At 50.3% G+C, this 23,236-nt stretch overlaps 1 long non-coding RNA gene across 1 annotated transcript; it reads left to right on the forward strand.

Moving 5' to 3' along the window:
• The first annotated feature begins 21,612 nt into the window (after window positions 1-21,612).
• LOC149873738 (uncharacterized) lies at window positions 21,613-22,428 on the forward strand. The gene is made up of 3 exons (XR_016439879.1): window positions 21,613-21,810; window positions 22,001-22,138; window positions 22,295-22,428. It is a non-coding gene; the product is annotated as an uncharacterized LOC149873738 (long non-coding RNA).
• Window positions 22,429-23,236: the final 808 nt, after the last annotated feature.

A 23,236-nucleotide genomic window follows, 5' to 3' on the forward strand; every position in this document is an offset into this window, starting at 1 on the left:
AACTAGCAGCCAGCCCTACCCCCACCCAAACAGACAGCAGCAGTGAGGGAGCCGGCTTCATGCTGTTTCTCCTACAGCTGCCTGTTGTTGGGGGCAGGGAGCTGCAGACTTGGGTCTCTGTCCCCATAGCTCTGGCAGTTGGGGCTGCCTCCAGCAGGGCTGGTGGGCAAGGGCTGTGGGGGGGGCAAGAAGTATGAGTAGGGCAGGTAGGTTGTTGTGGGGGCAGTGAGGGGCACAAGCAGTATCGGGGGGGGCTTTGGGGGCAGTGAGGGGCACCAGCAGGGCTGGGGGAGGCATTGAGGAGATGTGAGGGGCACCAGCAAGGTTGGGGGGTGCTGCAGGGGGCTGTTAATTTTAATAATGGATTTTAGGGGTTTTGTCAGACTTTGTGATTTTTTTGTCAGAGAATTTGTGATTTATCAGAGAAAACTAGGATCTCTGATAATAGCACTGTAGCAGAGCAGAACCAAACACGGACCAGCCAAGCCACAGAATGAAAGACTCACGCCATGCCTTTCAACAGAGGCAGTTGGGAAGGGTGGACAGCGCAGACAAGCTGCCCCCAGTGCTACCCAAGCCCTATTGCAAACAGGATGTGTTTACCTGCAGACACCACTGACAACATTGGTGGCAGCCAGCAGTGATTGGCGACGACTTGCAGATACTGGGGTCGGGCGAGAAATGACTGGCTGCCAGCAGCGCCTGTGGACAATCTCAGTGGGTGCGCATGCACCCCGTGAGGCAGAAGGTCACCTTTGTTTCTCCCCAAAAACTCTATGACAATTTGATTAGGATGGGCCCAGCAGAGGAGACACACCTTTACCCTATCTCTTTGGGTAACCTGCGCTGGATACATTCCTGAGGGAGGTGGGAAACCTGCTCCCTCTGGCTACGTGACTGGTATCACATACCTGGGCAAGGGGCTTGCTCCCTGGTGGGCTAGAGTCTGCCCTGCAACTAGTGGTGTATTTCAAATTGGTTAGCTGAGAGCCAACAGGTGCTGGCCTCCATTGGACCAGGTATATGAGGTCACAAGGGCTATATAAGTTAAGGACTGCCCAGGAGGAGGAGGCAGCAGCCATGAGGGAGACTCAGAGACAGAGAAGAGCGTGACCATCTGAAACTTGCTCTCTGTCTCAAAACTCAAGCTCAAGGAACTGCCTGCCTCCAGGGGGAATCTCCAACAGCCTCTGGATGATACTTGTGAGTAAGCTACCTGAGATCTAACTAGTTTTATAGCTTGCAGTAACTCAGATGCGTGATCAGGCTACCCAGCCATGGGAGTTTGTTCTCTGGGATTTCTCTGACATTGCTCTACCCTGTACCCTATTCTAATCCTACCCTCTGTAACCAATAAATTTCTCCTTTGTACCTAGTGTGGGAGACTTATTGGGACTGGGTCTAGATTATGCCTTGGGGTCCCCTTGGTTCCGCTAAGAGAGACCACTACTTGAGCTTCTGACTGAAGGAAGCATCCCAACTTCTTGAAGTGAATCAAGTACCCTTGAGGACTAGTAAGCCTGTGTTTCCCAGGGTGTGCAGAGCCCGAATCAGTCCAGAGCCCTGGGTAGTGGCAGTGGAACCCCCAGCCTAGCAGGTGTGCTCCAGGAAGGGGGTCGGCCAGACGTGAGGTGCCCCCAGGGAGGCACCTGGATCCTGGAAGGTGGTCAGGCACAGTAAGGCAGGCGCTCAACACAGGAGCACCCCCTACTGGCCCATCACACCCCCTACATGTCATCAATGACCATACTTCTGTGATGTGAATCAAGGGACCTCTATGTCATGCAGCCAGAAATGAGCTTGCCCTATATTCTGGTTATCCCACACGTTTTGATACCAGACACCCAGGATGATCAGCAGCAGGGGATCACAAACATTTCTTCTGTTCATGATGAAGATGAGAACTGACTCAACCAATACTGTATCAAATGAGTCTTCAGATTCCGAAGTGAGTCCTGTACTGGAGACCCCACGAGCCTGTATGAACAGTGACTTCTAAATTATAGCACTGGTATTAGCGATTGACCAAAAATATTTCTGTGGGTCTTGTCCTTAGTCTCTTGGAGTTGGGAAGACTGGTCCCCTTAAAAAAAAATCGAAACTACTCCCTGCTGGGTGGATGATGGTATGCGGTTTTCCAGGCGGAGGGGTAACAGGTACAGGTGGGTGAGGGACTGGATGCCTTGAGACTGGTCAGCATATTTTTGGGGTGGAGGCTTAATAACACGGTTGGGTGCTAGCGGGCTTTCATTGGTAATTCTTGTGGAGAGCGTCCTGTTAAAATATTTAAATAATGACTGACTATTCTTAAAAATATATATGTTTAAAAGTAGTTGAACATCTTTCTTTTTCTCTTGTACACAGCAACCCCTACTATACTGCAGCTGTTAACACTCGTCAATGCAATTGAAGAACAAATCAAAGAGCAACTTAGGAAAAATATTCTTCAGCTACTGGCAGAAGTGTCCCAAAACATATCTACATCCACTGACAGAATGACATCTGAAATTCAGGAGAGCTTCAATAGATTAATGAGGAGGGAGGAAGCCAATTTCGATCTTATGGAAAGCAGGACTAATGAAATGTTAGAATGTTTTAAGGAATTCAGTAAAAAGACTGATTGTAGTCTGTGGCTAGAGCAAAGGTTTAGACAGGAGTTTCTAACAGCTTCACAATTGCAACAGTACTGAGAGCAGCACTGACAATAGACCACTCCAACCTACTGTTCATAGATTTCATAGATTTTTATAGACATTAGGGCTAGAAGGAACCTCGCAAGATTTCATAGACATTAGGGCGGGAAGGGACCTTGGAAGATTGAGTCCACTCCCGCCCAAAGGGCAGGAAGTCAGCTGGGGTCAAATGATCCCAGCAGGATAGGCATCCAAGTGTTTCTTAAAGGAATCCAGAGTAGGTGCCTGCACCACATCTGGGGGGAGTTTATTCCAGGCCCCAGGGACTCAGACAGTAAAGAAGTTTTTCCTTATTTCCAGCCTAAAATGGGCTTCTAAGAGTTTGTGACTGTTGGACCTAGTCTTCCTGTGGGGTGTTCTGGTGAACAGCCCAATTCCCTTATATAACTATAGGCTGCTGCCAAGTCACTCCTGAGCCTCCGCTTCTCCAGGCTGAAGAGTACCATGTCTCTCAGCCTCTCCTCGTAAGGCCTGCCCTCTTGTCCTCTAATCATTTGTGTGGCTCTCCTCTGGACTCTCTAGAGCTTCTCCACATCCTTTCTGAATTATGGAGCCCAGAACTGGACACAATATTCTAGCTATGGTCTCACCAAGACCAAGTAAAGTGGGAGGATGACTTCCCAGATCTTGTTTGAGATGCATCAGAAGATGCAGGCCAGAGTTTTGTTTGCTTGGCCAGCTGCAGTGTTGCATTGGTGGCTCATATTCATCTTGTGGTCAGTCATGACCCCCAAGTCTTTTTCAGATGCAGTGCTAGCTAACATAGCACTGCTAAGCCTGTAAGTGTTGCATGGGTTCTTTCTCCCAGGGTGAAGCACCTTGCATTTCTCGGTGTTGTATGCCATCAGGTTTTGATCTGCCCACCTTGTAAGTCTCTTGAGGTCAGCCTGGATTGCCAGCCTATCCTCTGGGATGGCTGCACTTCCCCACTGCACCAGTAGTAGTCTAGGATACTGCTGTGCAGACTCTTCTCTTCAGGCTCACTGTCTAGGGCCTCATGCCCCTCCTGCTTGCACTACTGCACAAACTCCCGCACCAGGCCAAAAGTGTGCCTGTTTGCACATTCTGTTTGCATGGCTCCCTGGGCGGCTGGGCCAAGTGGGAGCTGGGGGAGGTGGGGAACCCTCCTCGGTTCCTCACAGCTGCCCTGCAGCTGTCTAATTCCCTCTCACTGTGGGCCCTGCTTACCTCCCGGCTATGCTGGGGGCCAGGTTGGGGTCCATCATATCTGTTGGGAGTCGCTGGGTGTCCTGGACTCACGGGGGCACAACGGGCTTCCACCCATGCATCTCACACCAGAACTGGACCCAAACTGCAGCTTCTTGTCATTGGCAGGTCCTTTCAAATGCTGCGCATGCTCAGTAGGGCCCACTGCCAGTGCTGCGCTGCTCTAGGGGCTAGGGAACCTCTAACCCCCTGGAGAAGGGGGAAGGTAAGTGCCCCTCCTTCCCCTATCTCACGCACTGAGTGGAACCGGGATGCGGGGCATGGCCCTCCTCGATTCCTCTCAGCTGCCCCACAGCTGTCAAGTTCTCTCCCACCACAGGTTCAATCTCTTCCAAAAGAGAGCCATACCTCCTCTAGCCACAAGACAGTTCAGGGATGAGGGGCAGGAAGATACTGAGCACCCCAGGGAGGGTCCAAGATGGGGGCATCTCGTGGGGTACCAAGTTCTCGTGACTAAAGCACGAGTTTGCAAAGCTGAGTGACGTCCTAATAGAATTCCGATTCAACAGGTAGTCCTTAGTGATCAAGCTCTAACTGAACGTATGTAATTTTTTTTCAATTTCAATTAGATAGGCTTTTATGTCACAAGAGAGGTGATGGGATGCTCTATTACCCCGTGGTGGTGTGCTTCTTAGACAATGTTCCCTCATCTGCTGTCACCCCAATTTTCTTAAAGCAGCTTGTACTTCTTTCTAACATTTCTCTTTAACATTAAAGGCAGGGGGGCGGGGGGCGGTGAACCAGGTTAAGTTCACTCTCTGTCTCTCTGTTGTTTTTTTTGGTTTAACTGCTTTAGTATTTTTTTGAAAACCGTGAGAGGAATAAAGTTCCCCAAAGGACTTTGGAAAGTGTCTTGTACTGTTTTTTTTCCCCATAGAAGGAAAAGTTTAAATTCCACTTTAAATCCACTATGGTCCAGAATACCAAATTGCAGTTGCAATCCAATCCCCATCCACTAACATCAGAAATTCCTGTGTTCTCCCACCCTGGCCACCTAGACAACCCCAACAATTTCTCAATTCTTGGATGACACTGGTAGGCAGAATGAGGGCTGCACCATGACAGGGATGGCCACCCCCATTAGAAACACCCTCATGACTGTCAAAATTACTAGGGTTCACCTTGGTTACCCCTACAGGTGTCCAAGTGATACATGGCACAGCTTGTCAGCCACCACAGTGGTTGCACCATGCTATCCCAGGTCAGCACACACATCAAAACATGCATACCAAGGCACTGCCAAACAAGATCTTTAAAGGGAAGTGACATTGCCAACAGCAGCACCAGACCTGCACTCAGTGCCAACCATCATCAACACAACCCCAGCACTGTGTTTGACAAGGCTGGCTGGTTAACCCCAAGGGGCAGTATTTGGGAGTACACCATATACATGAGTAAATTTTCAGTAATACACTATGTCCTATCCTGCATAATACACACAAATGAAGCGGCCTGTGTAAATTTTTAATGATACAAACGTCTCTTTTTAGGATGGGATGAGCAGCAGAGTAAATACATGCCTTTTTAACTGTCTTTTTGGCAGTTCAGGTGACTCATGGCACTTGTGGCCCCATCTTACAAAGTACCCGCACACAGCACCTTTAGCAGGACAGTGGTGCCCTCCCTGTATGATGTATGAAGTCAGTGCTTGAGGGAGGAGCTGTGCAAAGCAGGGCTGCAGGTAGCCTTGCACTTCACCTTGAACATCTGGAGCTGCTGGGGTGGCAATCACACCTACCTCTCCCTGACCAGGGCACTGGTGCAATCAGTCAGGCTATCGGAGGGCTCTCCTCCAAGCCAAGGTGCTGGATGAGTCAGTCCCACATGGCAAGGGAGATGATGGGGCCATGAACTGCATGGTGCCAGGGTGGCTTGTTGGGCAGGCCAAGCTCACCAGTGGGTTCATGGTCACTGACAACAGGGCCACTATGGTCAAGGCTGTCCATGATGTCAACTTTGTTGGCATCTGCTGTGTGGCACACAGGCTGCACCTCATAGTCAGGGATGCCTTGGAGGGGAACAGGACTGCCGGTGTTGGTGCCACCACGTCTACTGTTACAAGCCAAGTGCTTTCAAAATGCAGGGAGGTGGCCAGCTACTTCCACCAGAGCATCAAGCGGGGCAAGATGCTGTGGGAGAAACAGGCAGAGCTGAGCATCCCACAGCACAGAATCATGCAAGATGTGGAGACTCAGTGGAACTCCACATACCTGATGCTCAAAATACTGGTGGAGCAACAGAAGGCTATCCATGAGATGGCCTTGCTTGTGGAGATCAGAATCAGTGGCCCCCTGAACAGAGCCGAGTGGGATACCATCTCCCAGATCTTGGTGGCCCTCAAGCCCTACCTCAAGGCCACCAAGACCCTTAGCACTGGTGATGCCCTCCTCAGCCAGGTGATCCCTGTAGTGAGGGAACTTGAGAACCACATGGAAAGCTTCCAGGGGGTCAATGTTCCTGGCTGGGGCAGGCCACTGTCACCAGATGTGCAGGCACTGGTGAGGCAGCTGAAGGAGGGGTATCAGGAAATGGCTGGATCTGTTGCAGTCCAGTCCAGTCCACATGCTGACAGACATGTGTGACCTGAGAGTGAAGGGCACATAAATCCTCAATCACTGGACTGAGGTGCTGGTGAAAAGTCAGGGAGGTAGAAGGGCAGAGGCGAGGGGACATGGAAGATAGGGATCCACTGTCCCATGCCAGCACTTCCAGCACCAGCACCAGTGAGTTTCCTTCATGCCAGCCACTGCCAGTGTGGGCCAAGGGCATGGCTTCTGTATTGGGGTCCAGACACACCAGACCCCAGCCTCAGGCAGGTAGTGCCGAGGCTTTGATGGCTACCTATCCCACTGAGAACATGGAGCCGCTGGACTGCGACCCCTTGGCCTATTGGGCAACCCACAGCCAGATGCAGCAGGATCTGGCCATGGTTGCCTGGGAACACCTGTCCTCTGCACCGACCAGTGTTCTGGGCAAGAGGGTGTTCAGCATAACTAGGGCTATTGTGACACCCCACTGCACCTCTTTGGATCCTGGTTTGGTGGAGCAGCTGGTGTTCCTCAAGGTGAACCTCCCACTGCTTGGGTACCCCAAGTCCAACCTGCAGACGGGGTCCTCGCTCTGTCCACACCTATTTCCATTTTATTTTTTTTAACCATAAAAATTAAAATTAACCATAAAAACCATAAAAATCAGTTAATGCCCCGCTCTCTGAGTTGGAGGCAGCACTCACTGCATCACCAGCCAGCAGGGGAAGAACATGTGAATTCCCTTTCAGGATCAGGCCTCAGAGATTGGAGAGAGTGAGGTTTTTTGTGAGAAATGTGCCCCCACAGGTACATATTCTTCTTTGATAGACTCGGGTGTGCAGTTTGTGGGGATACTGGAGATATGTTCACAGGCTTTATGTTTTGAGCTTTAGAAAGTTGACTTCTGGTGATGAGGTTAGCAAGGTTCGGTGCTTGTTTGAATTTACAAGGGCCTGTGAACTTCATGTCATCAACCTCCTAGGTACAGAAACTCATGGACTCAAAATAGACACTAGAATTGTGACATGCTACAACCTGCCGGACATCTGACTCCCCAGATACCTCTCCACTTCTACCTGCTATATCCCCTTTTCCCAGCCTGTCTCTCACCCTGACGCCTCCATTTCCATTTTTACTGATTGACTTTCTTGCCTGCATTGCATGCCAGCCTTTGGCTTTACTATTCTTTCCATCCAGGAAGAGCACACACACACACAAACTGCAGGTGCTTCCTCAGTCTGATGAAGAGTTTTCAACCCAAAAGCTTGTTAAGATATATTTCTCCAACTATTCAGTTGGTCTACTAAAAGATATCAAATTAACCCAAATAACCTTGTCTGCCATGTCCATAGACCAACACTGCTACAACCTACACCCCAGCACCTGTTCCTGGTCAGCTAACAGGAAGGAGGCAGGGCCCTGGGCACATCTAAGCCCCATGGCTGGGACTAGCAGGGAGACTTCTCTTGCAGCTGCTGGAGAAGCTCCTGCAGGAAAGGAAAGAAAGGCTCTGTGACAGTTTGGCTGCCTGAGATGCTAGTGCTACTCTGCTAACTTACCTGTTGTTATTTAAAGTGGTGGACCAGACTGAGACTGTAGGGGAGGAGGAGACCTCAATCGGGGCACACTACCGTGTCATGTAGAGGCCCCAGTGCAGGTGAGGGCATGCCTTAACACACACACACACACACACACACACACACACACACACACACACAGTCACACATCACGAGTTTTGCTTGTCAGCAGTTTAAGGTGCAGTTTCCCAGAAACCCCTGCACCTATCTCCTTTAGACTTGGCAGACTTCATAGCCTCAGAAGGGGCTACCACGCCTACTGTTTTCATTCAAATCAAGCAAGAAATGACAAAGTTATAGGTAGTTTCATGATTTCCCATTACAGCTTATGGGCGAAACGTCAAAATGTATCAAACCAGCTTCGATAAAACAAAATGGAACAGTGCTTCAAAATGAAACAAAGTGTCAAAACGTAAACTGTCTCTTTGAAATGGCAAAACAGAAGTCGAAATGAAACGGTGCTGTTTCACACAACTCTACTATGTACATAGTGCAACACAGCCACCTTGCCAGCACGGCACCAGTGGGAACGTTGCGGACACCTGTACTTCGAAGACAAAGGAGAGTGGCAGGACGATAGAAGCAAGTTTGCTGATGGTGGGATACCTTGGAAAAAGACAATGATTTTTAGTTGAATTTTTTAATTGGCTAACTGCTCTATGTCATATCCCCTAACAGCTGCCCAAAGGCCTAACGCAAGAGATGGAGCAACACAGACTGTGGAGAAATGGTATCAATGGGGATAGTGATTCATTAATTAGGTATGTATGTAATGGAAAGACTTGTTAAGACACAATTATGTCATGAGAAGAAGGTCCAAGTACATGGATTCTCACATTTACCAACTGGAGAATAAATATACTCACGATACATTGTAAACATTTCAATTTTTTTTTTTGGCAGGAGTCCGAATGAGCCATATCAAGGAGGAACTGCTCTTTACTGGTGGAAGAGCATGATGGTTGTTTGTTTGTTTCCTCTTTCATTATTCATTTGTTAAAATTAGATTATGTTATTAATTGTTTTTATCTCTACAATACAGGCTTTTGTGTGCTTGCTAGAACTGAAAAAAATGCGACAGGGGATAGAAAAGGCTTGAGATTGGTGGAAGCAGGATAGAAATTTGGGGGGCTGGCTGGAATGGCAGAGGCTGAGGTTGGCAAGCAGGAGGGGAAAGTGGCATTGCTGGCTGGCTCAGCAAAGTGGTGGGGGGTGGAAATAGGGTTGGAGGTCCCCATAAATCTTGGCAGGAGCAGGATAAAAAGTTGCAGGGGCTGGCTGGAATGGCAAAGTCTGATGCTGGCCAGCTCTGATAAGCGTCAGGGGAGGAAAGCTGCACTGCTGGCCGGCTTGGCGAAGCAGCAGAGGGGTGTCCCTGAAATTCTTGGCAGGAGCAGGATAAAAAGTTGAGGGGCTGGCTGGAATGCTCAGCTGGGAAAAAGCCAGCTAGAAGCAAAGTGCATGTGAAAATGGAGAACTTTTTTTTTCCCCATTAATGTGAAATAACCAGTAAAAATTTGCAAGATTAACACCTGGCGTCTTGCTGCACTATTGCAATAGAAATTCCATAGATGTCTGAGTGAACACAAGTGGCATCTGGTGGTGAAATTGTTGCAAAGCAGGGAAAATCCCATTTTCAGGCACAAGTCAGATACATGCTGAAAATTTAATATGATAAAAATACTCTTATGGAAGAAATTCAGGAGCTAAAAATAAAATATGTTGGAGGTGTTTTAAGTTACCATGCTTAAAAAAAACCAACCTCAGCTAATAAACAATAAAATAAACAGACAATGTGCATCTGTAAACACAATTTAGAGAGTTTAATGGCAATTTTTGTTGCATGGACGCAGAAAAAGTGCAACCTGGACAAGCACCTGCATTGGGATCAGGAATGAATTTTCCCCTGGTCAGACTGGTACAGACTGTGGGGGGTTTCATAGTTTCATAGTATCTAGGGTCGGAAGGGGCCTGAGCAGATCATCTAGTCCAACCCCCTGCCATGGCAGGAAAGAATACTGGGGTCAAACGACCCCAGCAAGGTGTTCATCCAACCTCCTCTTAAACACCCCCAGGGTAGAAGCCTGCACCACTTCTCTTGGAAGCTGGGTCCAGACCCTAGCCGCCCTGACAGTGAAGTAGCACCTCCTGATATCTAGCCTAAATCTACCCTGCCAGCTTGTGACCGTTATTCCTGGTCACTCCTGGCAATGCTCGGAGGAACAGTGACTCCCCCAATGCCTGCTGATCCCCCCTGACTAGTTTATAACAGGCCACAAGATCCCCCCTCAGCCTTCTCTTTTGAGGCTGAACAGGTTCAGGTCCCGCAGCCTCTCCTCGTAGGGCCTGCCCTGTTGTCCCCTGATCATGTGAGTGGCCCTCCTCTGGACCCTCTCCATGCTGTCGACATCCCTCTTGAAGTGCGGTGCCCAGAACTGGACGCAGTACTCCAGCTGCGGCCTGACCAGTGTCGCATAGAGGGGGAGGATCACCTCCTTGGACCTGCTCGAGATGCATCTGTGGATGCATGACAAGGTGCGGTTGGCCTTCCTGACTGCCTCCCCACACTGCCGGCCCATGTTCATCTTGGAGTCAATGATGACCCCCAGATCCTTTTCCGCCTCCGTGCTGACAAGAGGGGAGTTCCCCAACCTGTAGGTATGGTGCCGGTTGTTCCTCCCCAGGTGCATCACCTTGCACTTGTCTGTGTTGAAACCCATCCTATTCTCGTCCTCCCACCCTTGTAACCTGTCTAGGTCTGATTGCAGCCTGTTGCATCCTTCCAGTGTGCCCACGTCCCCCCACATCTTAGTGTCATCAGCAAATCTGAACAGGGTGCTTTTTACCCCCTCGTCCAAATCGCTGATGAAGATGTTGAACAGTGCGGGCCTGAGGACCGAGCCCTGCGGGACCCCACTGCCCACGTCCTTCCAGGTTGAGGATTCATCCACTACCACCCTCTGGGTGCAGCCCTCCAGCCAGTTGGCGACCCATTTGACTGTGTGGGTGTCTACACCACAGCCCCCCAGTTTCTTAATGAGAACGGGGTGAGAGACAGTGTCAAAAGCCTTCCGGAAGTCCAGGAAGATTATATCCACTGCTACCCCTGCATCCAATGACCTGGTGATCTGATCGTAAAAGGCCACCAGGTTGGTCTGACAGGACCTGCCACTGATGAACCCGTGTTGGTTGCCCCTAAGCATGCAGTCCCGGATGTGTGCCAGCATAATTTTCTCAAACAGCTTGCCTAGGATCGAGGTAAGACTAACCGGCCTATAGTTTCCCGGGTCCTCCTTCCTCCCTTTTTTGAAGATGGGGACCACACTGGCCCTCTTCCAGCCCTCCGGTACCTCACCAGAGCACCACGAGTGCTCGTAAAGCCATCCCAGGGGACTTGCAATGACCTCGGCCAGTCCCTTTAGAACTCTAGGGTGGAGATCATCCGGGCCGGCTGACTTGAATACGTCCAACCCCTCCAGAAGCTCCCTAACTACATCCTCGCTAAGCCGTGGCCCAGGTGTGCCTCCCCTGGGGCACGAGGGGGGCCCAGCAGGGAGGTGGCTGTTCTGGTCCCTACTTAAGAAGACGGAGGCAAAGAAATCGTTAAACATGTTAGCTTTGCCGTCTGGTATGAACACCAAATTTCCCAACGCGTCCTGCAAGGGCCTCACATTACCCGGGACCTTCTTTTTACCCCCTATGTATTTAAAAAAGGACTTCTTATTGTCCTTAATCTGGGAAGCTAGCCCCAGTTCCATCTCTGCCTTGGCCTTCCTAACTACCCCCCTACATCCCCGAGCAACTACAGAATAGTCCTCCCTGGTGATGACCCCTTCTTTCCATTGGGTGTAAGCCGCTTTTTTAGCAAGGAGACATTCCCGGATGCTTTCGGTGAGCCATGGAGGCTTGTGCGCTCTCCTGCTCCCTTTGATCTTCGTTGGGATTACCTTCCTTTGGGCTTGGAGGATTGTCTCCTTAAGGAGCGACCATTCTCCTTGGACACCTGGCTCCCCTCCCCTCTGGGACCTCAGCACTTCTCCAACTATCCTCCTTAGCTTGCTGAAGTTTGCCCTCCTAAAATCTAGGGCCACTGCCTTGCTGCAGGCCTTTGCCACCTTGCGCTGGATGATGAATTCCAGCAGGCGATGATCACTGTCGCCCAGGTGGTCGAGCACCCGCAGCCCCCTCACCAGGTCATCACCCGTGGCCAGCACTAGGTCCAACAAGGCGTCCCCCCTGGTGGGGCTGTGCACCTCCTGGGTTAGATGGAGGTCCTGCACTCTGGCCAAGAACCTACGTGAGCGTTCAGACCTGGCTGACCGTTCTTCCCAGCAGGTGTCCGGGAAGTTCAGGTCCCCCATGACTACCACATCCTTAGCCTTCACTACCTCTGTGAGCTGACCCAAGAATTTGTGGTCAAGCTCTTCTCCCTGGTTGGGAGGTCTGTAGTAGACCCCCACCGTTTTGTCCCTTTCCCCGCGACTGCCTTGTACTCTAACCCAAAGCACTTCAGAATGCCCCTCCCCTGACTCCTTACTAATTGACGAGGATGTGTATTCCTCCTTAATATAGAGTGCCACGCCCCCAGCTCTCTTTCCTATCCTGTCCCTCCTGCACAGCCTATAGCCCTTGACATTCACCGCCCAATCATGCATTGAGTCCCACCACGTTTCCATAATCCCCACTATGTCCAGGCTGGTGTCAGCCAGCAGGAGGGTGAGTTCCTCCTGCTTGTTGCCCATACTACGAGCTTTTGTGTAGAGGCATTTGAGGCCTCCTGTGGGTGTGTGTACTGACCCCCTAGTCCCAGTGTTACCCTGGCCCCTATCTCTTACCTGTTTATTCGCTTCGCTCGTTGGTCTGGGCTGGGCTGTAGTTGTGGGTGCTGTTTGGTCTGGCAGTCTGATGTTTCCTCCGCCCTCATCTTCCCCTTCCCCCGATGAGCCTAGTTTAAAGCCCGCCGGGTTGTTCTCCTCTGCGGCAGGGGCATGGCCTCTGCTTGAAATCTCACAGGGGCTGCTGAGTGGCTGCACTGGGCCGAGCTCCACAGGCAGTGCCAGCTGGCACCTGGCAGTCCTGTGTTGCCCCCCGACACTCGCCCCTGCATTTCAAGGCTCCATTAGGGCTTGCCACAATTTGCTCTAGTGGGGAAAGGATTCCCACCTTTTCTGCTTGGAATGAGGGAGTTGTTTTTTTCCCCCTAGCCCGAACAAAAAAGCAGGGCTCACTTGCTTTTTTCCATGGAAAATACTTGATTTCACGCTTTCTGTGAAAAAAGTGCAACTGCGAATTGAGTTGGTTCCCATGTACAAGGGCTTGTGTGTTGACACATCTCAAATTTTACTTTGGTCTCCAGACATCGCATTCAAGTCCAGAAAAGATACCAAAGACTGTGAAACTCACACCAAAAGACCATGCTGCTCAGTTTGGCAACGATAAATTTTACACTGACGTCACTGTGCTGTTCTGCACTACATTCAGCAAGGCTATCGATCACGTTCGAAGGCAGATGAGTACAGAACACATGAAAAGTACTACGCATAAACAGAAAGAAGAGAGACAAAGAGAGGATACTGAAAAAGCAGGGCCATCAAAGAAACGCTGCACTGTGACTGCAGTGTTACAGCATTCTACAGCTGTCCAAACCCACTGTGACACCATCACTTTGGATTTTGTTCAAATGTGCTTAAAAGCAGGCTTTCTTCTGCATAAAATTGATTTACCCATTGTCAGGGATTTTTTGACCAAGCACGTTAATGGAAGCGGTGCCATTCCCAAGTCAGACCACTTGTATTCCTATCTACCAGCTCTTTTTTGAAGAGGAAAAACAACGCCTTCTTAATGAGTTTGAGGGAAACTTCATTGCCATGATTGCCAAGAAACCAACCGACTTCCAAATAGACCGGTTTTTAACATTTTATTTCAGGTGCTCAAGGTACAGCCTCCAAAGCCTGCTAACATTCCCACACCACAGCTGGTAAAGACAGCAGGCCTGAGGAAAGTTAATCATGCTACCATTGCACAAGCCTTGATTTCTTGTCTGATAGAATTCACCGCCCCACTTGAGTGAGCATTTGCATTTGTAACAGATAAGGCGAGCCACGTGAAGGCTTGGAACGATGTGCTTTGTGGTCTGGGGTCAAACTGTGTACATAATTCATTGCCATGCACATATAGGGCGTTTGTAGATGAGACAAGATTTCCTGTTTATGCTGACACAACTGTGTTTGTGCTTGCACAATTGGGATTTTCCGCCGCTCTAAGTCTGTTTGGTGCGTATTCCTGTCGTTCAAACGCTAATCAACTCAAATACTTGTAATTACTTCCCTTCGCCACCAGGTGGCGCTGTGCTATATCTGTAGTTCCAGCCTTTAGCCAGTTGCTGCTGCTGTGATTATATTTTCTGTGTGTGGTTTTTTTTCCCCTCACTCCCTCTCCTACTCCACAGCTGACCATAGGCATCCAGGGTACAGCGTGGCGTGTGGGTTCCATGAATATAATCAGAGAAATGGAGGAGCCAACCATTCCCATTAGTGTGCATGTGATATGCTGCCCCGTTAATTTTCCCCTTCCTCCGCCGCTGCCACCTGTTGTGTATGTGATACCCCCCCACACCTGCATACCCCCCCCACCCGTGCCCCCTGACCAAAGCATCCACCGCTGTGTTCAGAACTACAGAGGCCAGCGGCATCACTGTTTACAAATATCGAATTTTGGAGTGTGCTACTCTACTTACCTCCTAAAGACTTCCTTCAGATTTCTTATAATTTACATTCACATTCCAGAACCATGGTGAATAGTCCAGGTGGATGTTGCCTGCCAGACCTCAAAGGCAGCCAACAATCCCCCCCTCCCCTGAGACTGGCCCCCAGCACAAGCAGTGCAGTTCTGAATTATGGTACCAGCCAGTGAGAGTGACACTCCTGACTTGGATGCCACATCATGCACAAGCACTCATACAGATGCTACTACACCTTCCAGTAGCAGAGACCCTTGCTTTGGGCCAGATGCAGTTTTGCAATATATTGAGAAAGGGCCATATCAGCCCATAATTGTGTTTCTAGGCACTCCGTCTGGCAATAAAATAGGAAAATTCAGAAAAGAATAGTACAGTGATCACAAATGGTTTGAATACAGTGTCCATCAGGACACAGCTTTCCAATTCTGCTGAGTATTTGGCAGTTCCCAAGCAGGTGACCAAGCATTCCAAATTGCATGTTTTAAATCATGGAAGAAAACCAATGAAAATTTTCATGAGCATTCAAGGTCCGAAGCACAACTTGAAGCTCTTTCTAAATGGTACGGCTGCAGACTAGGAAAGGGGAGAGTGTTGCATTACAACTTGACAGTCAGACAAAGAAAACAGTGGACGAAAACAGAGCACACTCACAAACTCTAATACAGACTGGGTTGTTTTGTGCTCGCCAAGGCACACCTTTGAGGACACATGATGGGGGAGCCGATTCCACAAATGAAGGAAACTTGCGGGAATTGATGAAACTGCATAGTGAAGACAACGAAGTGATTCAACAGTTTATGATTAACCAGAAGTTCTTCACCTACCTACACAGCTCCTGTCAAAATGATAGACTTGAGATTACGGCTTCACAAGTTTAGAATTTGAAAGTAGAGGACGTGAAGGAAGCTGGAGTGTTTGCCATCATTGCAAATGGAACAATGGATCTCTCCAGGCATGAACAAGTCGCTTTCATACTGCGACATGTAAATCAGTCCTGTGATATCTAAACCCCCTGCCTTCTGTTGGGCGCAGTCCTTTTGGCTTGCCCCAGGACCGCCCATAAATTGTGCCCCCACCAGACTCAGCTGTGATCAGGTGGAACACATGGTTTAATTGTGTCAAGTACCATGCACAGTACTCCTCAGTGGTGATGCATAGGGAGTACAAGGGGGTGCATGCGCACCCTGAGAGCGCTGGTGCACCCCCTGACAGGCCACGTTCCCTGCTTAGGTAATAGGCAGGGGGTGGGCAGGCGGGAGTGCCAGTGCCCCCCCCGTGGGTGCCAGCTGGGGCATGGGAGTACCAGACGAAGCGCCGCGGCCACTTCTGGGAGCACCGCAGCCATTTCCTGTCGCATCCGAAACCCGGATGAATGGCCAGGCCACTCCAGCATGCCCGTGCTAAGCTAGCTGATCATGCGCTACACGTGTAGCACATGGCAGCTTCTGAACCAGCTAGCGGCCCAGGGGAGCCGGGGGCAAAAAGCAGACATTCGCAGGCATGCACAGAAACAGGAAAGAACACACATGTGACCATATAAGGAGTGAATACAGTACCAAAATATAATTGGCCAAGGCACAGTATAAAACACCAACGTGGAAAAAGCCACGTTGGAGAGAACACAGAACACGAGCGACAAGCGCAGCAACGGCAGTCCGTCTGATCACCCGAGCAGCCGCTCTCCCCTTCTCTTGTAGAAGACATCCTAGAGGCCTCTGCGTATAGTCTCCCGGAAATGTTGGTTGTGTGGCTTTGTCTGGTAATGTATTAAGTTTTATAGTTAGTTTAAGCTTTTTAATTTTTGTATTAATTATCGTCAAGAGTGTTATATCTGTCATATTAACGTTGAATGTATCAATCCCAAAAATGAGCCGCTGACCAGGTCTGGGACTAAGGTTCGACTCAGCTGCCCCAAGACTACTGCCAAGTGGTTTTGAAAGCAAGGGAGTTGACCTGAACCCTGTGACCCAGTGGACACTCTGTGTGTTAAAGCAATTGCAATAATAACAATAAAAAAACCCCCTCAGAACTCGTGACTGGTTCTTTCCTCCCGGCCAAGTATAATAAGAACCCAGGAGCCACATTCGTGGCTCTTCAACACTTCCCAATCAGTGCGATTGGCCACAAGGGACCCCTCCCCCCCAGTTGCTGACTGGTTGCTAGCTAAGGTGGCACTAGACCCCCGTGGTACTCCTGGCTCTATTATGGGTTTGTGAAACATGAACAAACAGAACAAGGGAATATATCTGTTTTGCAGGAACTAGCCAGCCTGTTAGCAGTAGCAGACCGGCACAATAACATAAAGTATGTTGCAGAGACCTGTGAACGCCTGATGACAGCACTGGACCTTTACAGTCCCAGGAATGCCAAGTGCACAAAGTGTACACCCCTGTCTTGCATTTTCATTTTGTGGTTGGAGCATCTTGTCTTAGCAGCTGATAATGCAAAAGGATCCACAGCTGCTCAGAGCACTGCTGGTAAACTGAGACAGTACAGCATGAAAGTAAACAGGCCGGCCAGCAGTTGATTTTCTCTGTGCTCAGCGTCAAGGTCTGGAAGCTGAAAATACAGCAGGAATGCTGTAACTGCATTTTAACAACCCAAAGTAACTGAATAACTTTCCCCTTTGTCCTGTCATAAACCTGGCTTTTGTTGATACATTGCTTGAAAGGGAGTTTGTTCATTCAGTTTAAATCTAGTTGTCCCAGGTTTCTGGGTGGGGACTCTGGCCAAAGCTAAACTTGAGACCTCCCAAACTTGAGCCCAGACTTTACTGCTGTCAACAGGTGCAGGAAGAACCGCAGGGGTCGGCACTGCTCAGATTAGGGGCAGGCAATTATTTCAGGTGGAGGGCCGCTTACCCAGTTTTGGCAGGCTGTTGAGGGCCGCATGGGTAGCCCCACCCCTTGACAAGTGCCCCACCTCCTCGTCACCATCTTGGGACCAACGTCCCAGTGCCATAACCAGTGGGGCCCAAAGAGTCTGTGGAGCTGGGCTGAGCTGCTCCAGCAAAAAGGGGGGAGCTGGCCCGGCTCCATAGAGCCCCTCCTGGCTGGGATCCCGTGCTTCTGCCACCCTGCTCTGGGCCCTGCCTGCACTGGCCCCAGGAGACAGGTGCCGGCCCTGTGCTTCCACTTTCTCCCACTTCTGCTCACTCCCAGTGTCCCCCAGCCCTGTGGTACAGGCAGGAGGCAGCACACAGCCCCGACCCCCTGCTCGCCAGCAGGGAAGAAGCTGGTGCTGAGTGCAGGGAAAAGCAGCCCCTCATCTGCCCCATGGCCAGCACTCCCTGCTGCAGGCACTCGCAGCCCACGCAGGGTTGTCTGGAGCAGGCACAGGCAGCCCCACGCAGGTTGCAAGTGGCTACAGCACAGGGCACTGGCCACAGGGAGATCGAGGGGCAGCTTTTCTCTGTGCTCAGCACCAGTTTGTAACTCACCCCTGCGGCCAGCCTGGGCCCCGTGCTGGCTCTGGGCTCACCCGTTGGGGCTGCATGTGGGGACAGCAGCAGCTACAGCCCTGCTGCGCCGGGCAGTGTTGGCTGCTGCCGCCCGCCTGGAACTCACGCGCTGGGCAGCCCACAGGCGGTGGTGGCAAACACCACCCGGCATGGCAAGTGGGGGTGGGGGCCACATCTGCTGCCGCAGTGCATTCCCGACGGGCCCCAGGCTAGCAGTGAGGCCAGGTTACAAGCTGGTGCTGAGCGCGGGTGGGGAAAAGCGGCCCCTCGCCCACCCTGTGCCCGATGCCCCGTGCTGCAGCCACTCACAGCCTGCCTGTACCTGCTCCGGACAGTCCCGCATGGGCTGTGAGCAGCTGCAATGCAGGGCGCTGGCCATGGGGCAGGGCAGGGGTCGCTTTCCTCCATGCCAGGAAGGAGCCCAGGGAAAACCTGAGCAGGGGGTGGAGGGAGTGGCTTCTCGTCTGCCCCGTGGCCAGTGCTCGCAGCGCACATGGGGCTGTCCAGAGCAGGCACAGGCAGCCCCATGCAGGCTGAGTGGCTGTAGTGCAGGGCGTCGGGCACAGCATGGGTGAGGGGTTGCTTCCTGCCCCCCCCCCCAAGCTCAGCTTTTTCCCAGGCCACTTTTCCCTGGGCTCCTTCTCTGCCCGGGGTCCTCCCCCCAACCCTTCACCCTTACCTGTGGTTCCAGCACAGGACAGCCATGTGGTCCCTGTCATTTTTTACAGGAACCAAAGGCAAATAAATATTAATTTTCTAAATTTTTTAGAGGCCTCACGGGCCAGATAGAATGGCCTTGAGTGCCGCATCCGGCCCATGGGCTGTATTTTTCCCACCCCTCACTCAGTTCCACAAAGCAGAGGTGGAGGTTACAGCCACAGTTGGACCTGCATCCTGGTGCATGGGAGGAGCTGCTGCAAGCAAGCAGCTTTCCTGCGTGGCCTCACACACGTTGCACTGTGGAGGCCCTGGAGGAGGGCAGCAGGGCCAGCTGCATTCACCCACAGTGTGTACCCACCCTGCCCCCACACAGATCTGGGGGACAGAGGTCCCCCTTGCCCCCTGGGAGTGCACGTTGCCACTGGGAGCCAGCCCTACTCCTGCCCGAGCCTGCACCAGGCAGGCAGCAGTGGGGAAAGTCAGCTCTGTACTCATTTTGCTGCAGGAGCTGCTGTTTTCTGTTGGGGGCAGGGAGCTGCAGACCTGGGTTCCTGGCCCCATAGCCCTGGCAGCTGGGGACTCCCTCCAGCAGGACAAGCAGGAATAGGGAGGCTGTGGGGGTGGGGAATGAGGGGCACCAGCAGGACCAGGGGGGCCTTTAATTTTAATAATGGATTTTGGAGTTTTTAGCAGAGAATTTGCAATGTTTTTTAATCATGGAAAACCAGGATCCCTGATGATGACAAATGGCTGTGTAAGTTCATGTTCCTGACATCACTTAAACAAACCCAGCCTCTGTCTCCAGGGTGATGTTAAAATCACGGTTCGTTTCTTTTGGAGGCTTGCGAATAATAATTCCTCAGGCACGCACTATTAGCAACACAAAAGGTATATTTGCAAATAGGGTTGGAGTGGAGACAAAGGACCACTCTGCCCCCGAGGAAAACTCTCAGCTGGCTTTTATCTCCTTCTCCTGGACACGTGTGCAGAAACAGGAACTCTTACAACTCATTTCCGGTTCATACATACGTCACTTCATACGTCGCATGTTCATTAACTACTTAAGTATGCGGGGCGGATAGGCATATATGCATCAGCTAATTACACACGCTCAGAAAGCTTCTCTAGGTCACCAAAAGTTGAAATCCTTCTCTCTTTCAAGGACACAGACAATTGAATTACAGCTTCTGTAATCTACATGAGAAAAGCAGAGGGAGGTTGAAGGTATGTGTGATTTAGTATAGGAAAAAGATAGTAAACTGGCCAAGAGGGAAAAGGGAGTGATACTTTAGCACAAAGGGTCCTTGGTAGTGTTACTGCTTATCAGGCACGAGATGCAAACTGTGCAGTTCTAACAACACTCTATTCATTATGCATTCCTAATAATATTTCTAACAAGGGTGCAGGGCAAACGGCTGTGGATCTTTATAAAGTCTGGAAGGCATTTTTTGCAAAACTAGCAGCTTTTTCTCAGGATATTCAAACTTTGACTTTCTGCTACTTTCAACATATAAAGAGCTATTGCCGAATTGCACTGTGTCAATGAGATTGGAATGCACATGCAAGAACTGGAATCAGAATTTTGTGACAGATTTCCAGCGATTTGGCCCAATGTTTTATTTTCTAATTAAACCAGAAAACTTCAATGAAAGCGACTTGGTGTTATCTGTATTTCAGTGGATGGGTGTTGAAGTTTTCAAAATGCAGCTCTCATTGAGTTAAAAAGCTCAGAATTGTGGACATCAAAGTTTAGAGATCTGCAGAGTACACTTGAAGCTACCATGAGAGATCATGGGGCCTCTATTCTGACCTGCTGGCTGTCCCTGCCAGTGAAATTTAACCATTTGAAAAAAACTGCATTTGCAACGCTTTCAGTATTTGGATCTACGTACAGGCAACCCCCACTTAATGTGGTTTGGCTTACCACAATTTCGCTATAGCGCTCATTTAAAATACATACCCAGGTTTCACTTAGCGCTCAGAGCATTTTATTGTAACACTCAGCATGCTGCTGGTTAGAAGGAGCGGCAGCTGCAAGTTCAGAGGTGACTGACAGCTGACAGGGACCCAGGGTGAGGCAGCAGGAGAACGGGATTTGCTCCTGCACATAGTGCAGGAGCCAGCGGGGAGAAGCAGCAGCGGAAAGAAAGCAGGGTGGAGGAGGTGGGGGTGTTGTATGACCATGGAGCCTGGGCTTGTGCCCAGGGCCAGGGCCAGGACCAGCAGGGCCCAGGGTGGGGTGGCAGCAGCCCACAGCTGGCAGGCAGGTGGGGAGCAATGGTGGCAGCAGCAAGAATGGGCAGGGGGCGTGAGCGTGGGGCCTGGGTTGCAGAGGCAGCGGGAGCACGGGGCCTGGGGTGGCAAGACATGTGCATGTTGCCCCCTGCTTTAGGTTGCAGCGGGGCCGAGTCTGTGGAGCCCCCCCTGCCCTGGGCTACAGCCCCCCAGTTCCTGGGCTGCAGCCCATGCCCTGTTCTGATCACACACTCACCCGCAGGGCATGAAAATTGACCTGAACCTGCAGCAATCCAGCAGCAGCAGACAGTTCCAGTGTTGGGTGCCCTGAACAGTGCCCTCGCGGGTGGATCCACTGCTTCCCACATGCCAGCCAGAGCCCTGCTGTGTAGGGTCTGGGCCGGCAAGTTGTGCAGAACCAATTATATTTATTTACATTAAATCCTGTGGGGAACTGGTGCCATTTCACTTAGCGCTCTGCTTTTCCGGAGCCAATTAAGAGTGCTAAGCGGGGGTTTCCTGTACCTGTGTGAACAGGTATTTTCACACATGAAGTCAGTCCTCTGTCCCTCTTGGAGCCAGTCAAGAACGTATCACTCAGAAGCCTCTGTGCAGCCTAAAGTATCCAAATATGAGCCAGACATTGGAAAACTCAGCAAGGAAAAGCACAGGCAAGGATCACACTAACCTGGTAAGATCTCCATTTTAATTTAAATTTAAATGAAGCTTAAGCATTTTAAAAACCTTATTTACTTTACATAGAACAATAGTTTACTATACTAGTATGCAGTATGCATCCTGCCATGTACCCCTCCCCCACCCTCGTTTTGTTTTTCTGGCATGCTGGCACTCCGGGCATTGTGGTTTTTTTGGTATTCCAGCCAAAAACATGGCCTACCCCCTGAGCCAACTGCTCAGTGTCATGTTCCCTGACAGCTGTTGCTCGCCCTGCCACAAGAGATGCCATGACCCAGACAGACGAGCAAGGCTATGAATCAGGATACTGATTGATTATGCAGGTATGTAAATTGAAACACTTCTAAAAATAGAAGTTGTGAAATTACGTTGGGTGAGAAGAAAGCCCAAGTACTTTGCTTCTTTCTTACTGTCACATTTGCTACCTGCAGAATAATACTGATGACACATTGTAAAGATTTAAATTTGTCTTTTGACAGGAGTGACGAGATGGGTGTCAAATTTCAAGAGGCACTACTGTTTACTGGTGTATTTGATGAGTGTGGTTGCTTGTTTAAGTCTTTTTTGTTTATTCATTTGTCATTTTCATTGATTGAAATATTGATTTATAGTTCTTAAGTTAAATTACGCTATTAAAATTTTTTGCTCTGTACAATATTTTTTTGTGTGCTCAAAATGAATAAATGCAAAGAGCAGGAGAAATACTGTGGGGATGCACGGCCTAGCTGTGGTGTGGAAGAAGTGGTGTGCTGCAGGGGTGTGGGGTCAGGTGTGGGGTCAGCCACCCTTTGGTGCAGCTCCAGGGAAGCAGGGCATGAGAGGAGCAGGAGAAAAGTTGGGATGCTGAGAAAGGCTTTCTAGCTCTGAGAAGTGGCAACTGGAAAAAGGTGCATTGCTGGCCCCAGGGGTGGGGAGGTGAAGGGAGAGCCCCAAAATTCACAGCAGGGCCAGCCAGCCCTGGTACGGTGGACATGCATGGCCTGGCTATGGCGTGAAAGGAGGGGTGTGCTCCAGGGGCACGGGATCAGCCACCCTTTGCTTTCAAGACACATGGAGCACTGGGCGAGGCTTTTTTGAAGTGCATGCAAACACCAGGAACAATTTTTTTGGATCCAAAAAAAATAGTATTTTTTATTCACCTGAACCTTGAGCTGCCTGGCCAATAAAGATTTGCAAGAATCGCACCTGGTAGTAGCTGCACTGCAACAGAAATTCCATGGATTTCCAAGAGAATCCAAGCAGCACCTGAGAGCACCATTCAGAAAGACGTGGGCAAGCTGGGGACCATACAAAAGAGACTAAACCAAAATGGTTAAAAGTCTAGAAAGCACTGTGACATTAGAGGAAAGGCTGGAAGAATGGGTATTATTTAGTCTAGAAAAGAGGATATTTTTTCTTTCTATAGGAAACTGACCTGCAAA

Source organism: Crocodylus siamensis, chromosome 1, assembly GCF_052110815.1.
Source record: "Crocodylus siamensis isolate JL-2025a chromosome 1, ASM5211081v1, whole genome shotgun sequence".
NCBI lineage: Eukaryota > Metazoa > Chordata > Crocodylia > Crocodylidae > Crocodylus > Crocodylus siamensis.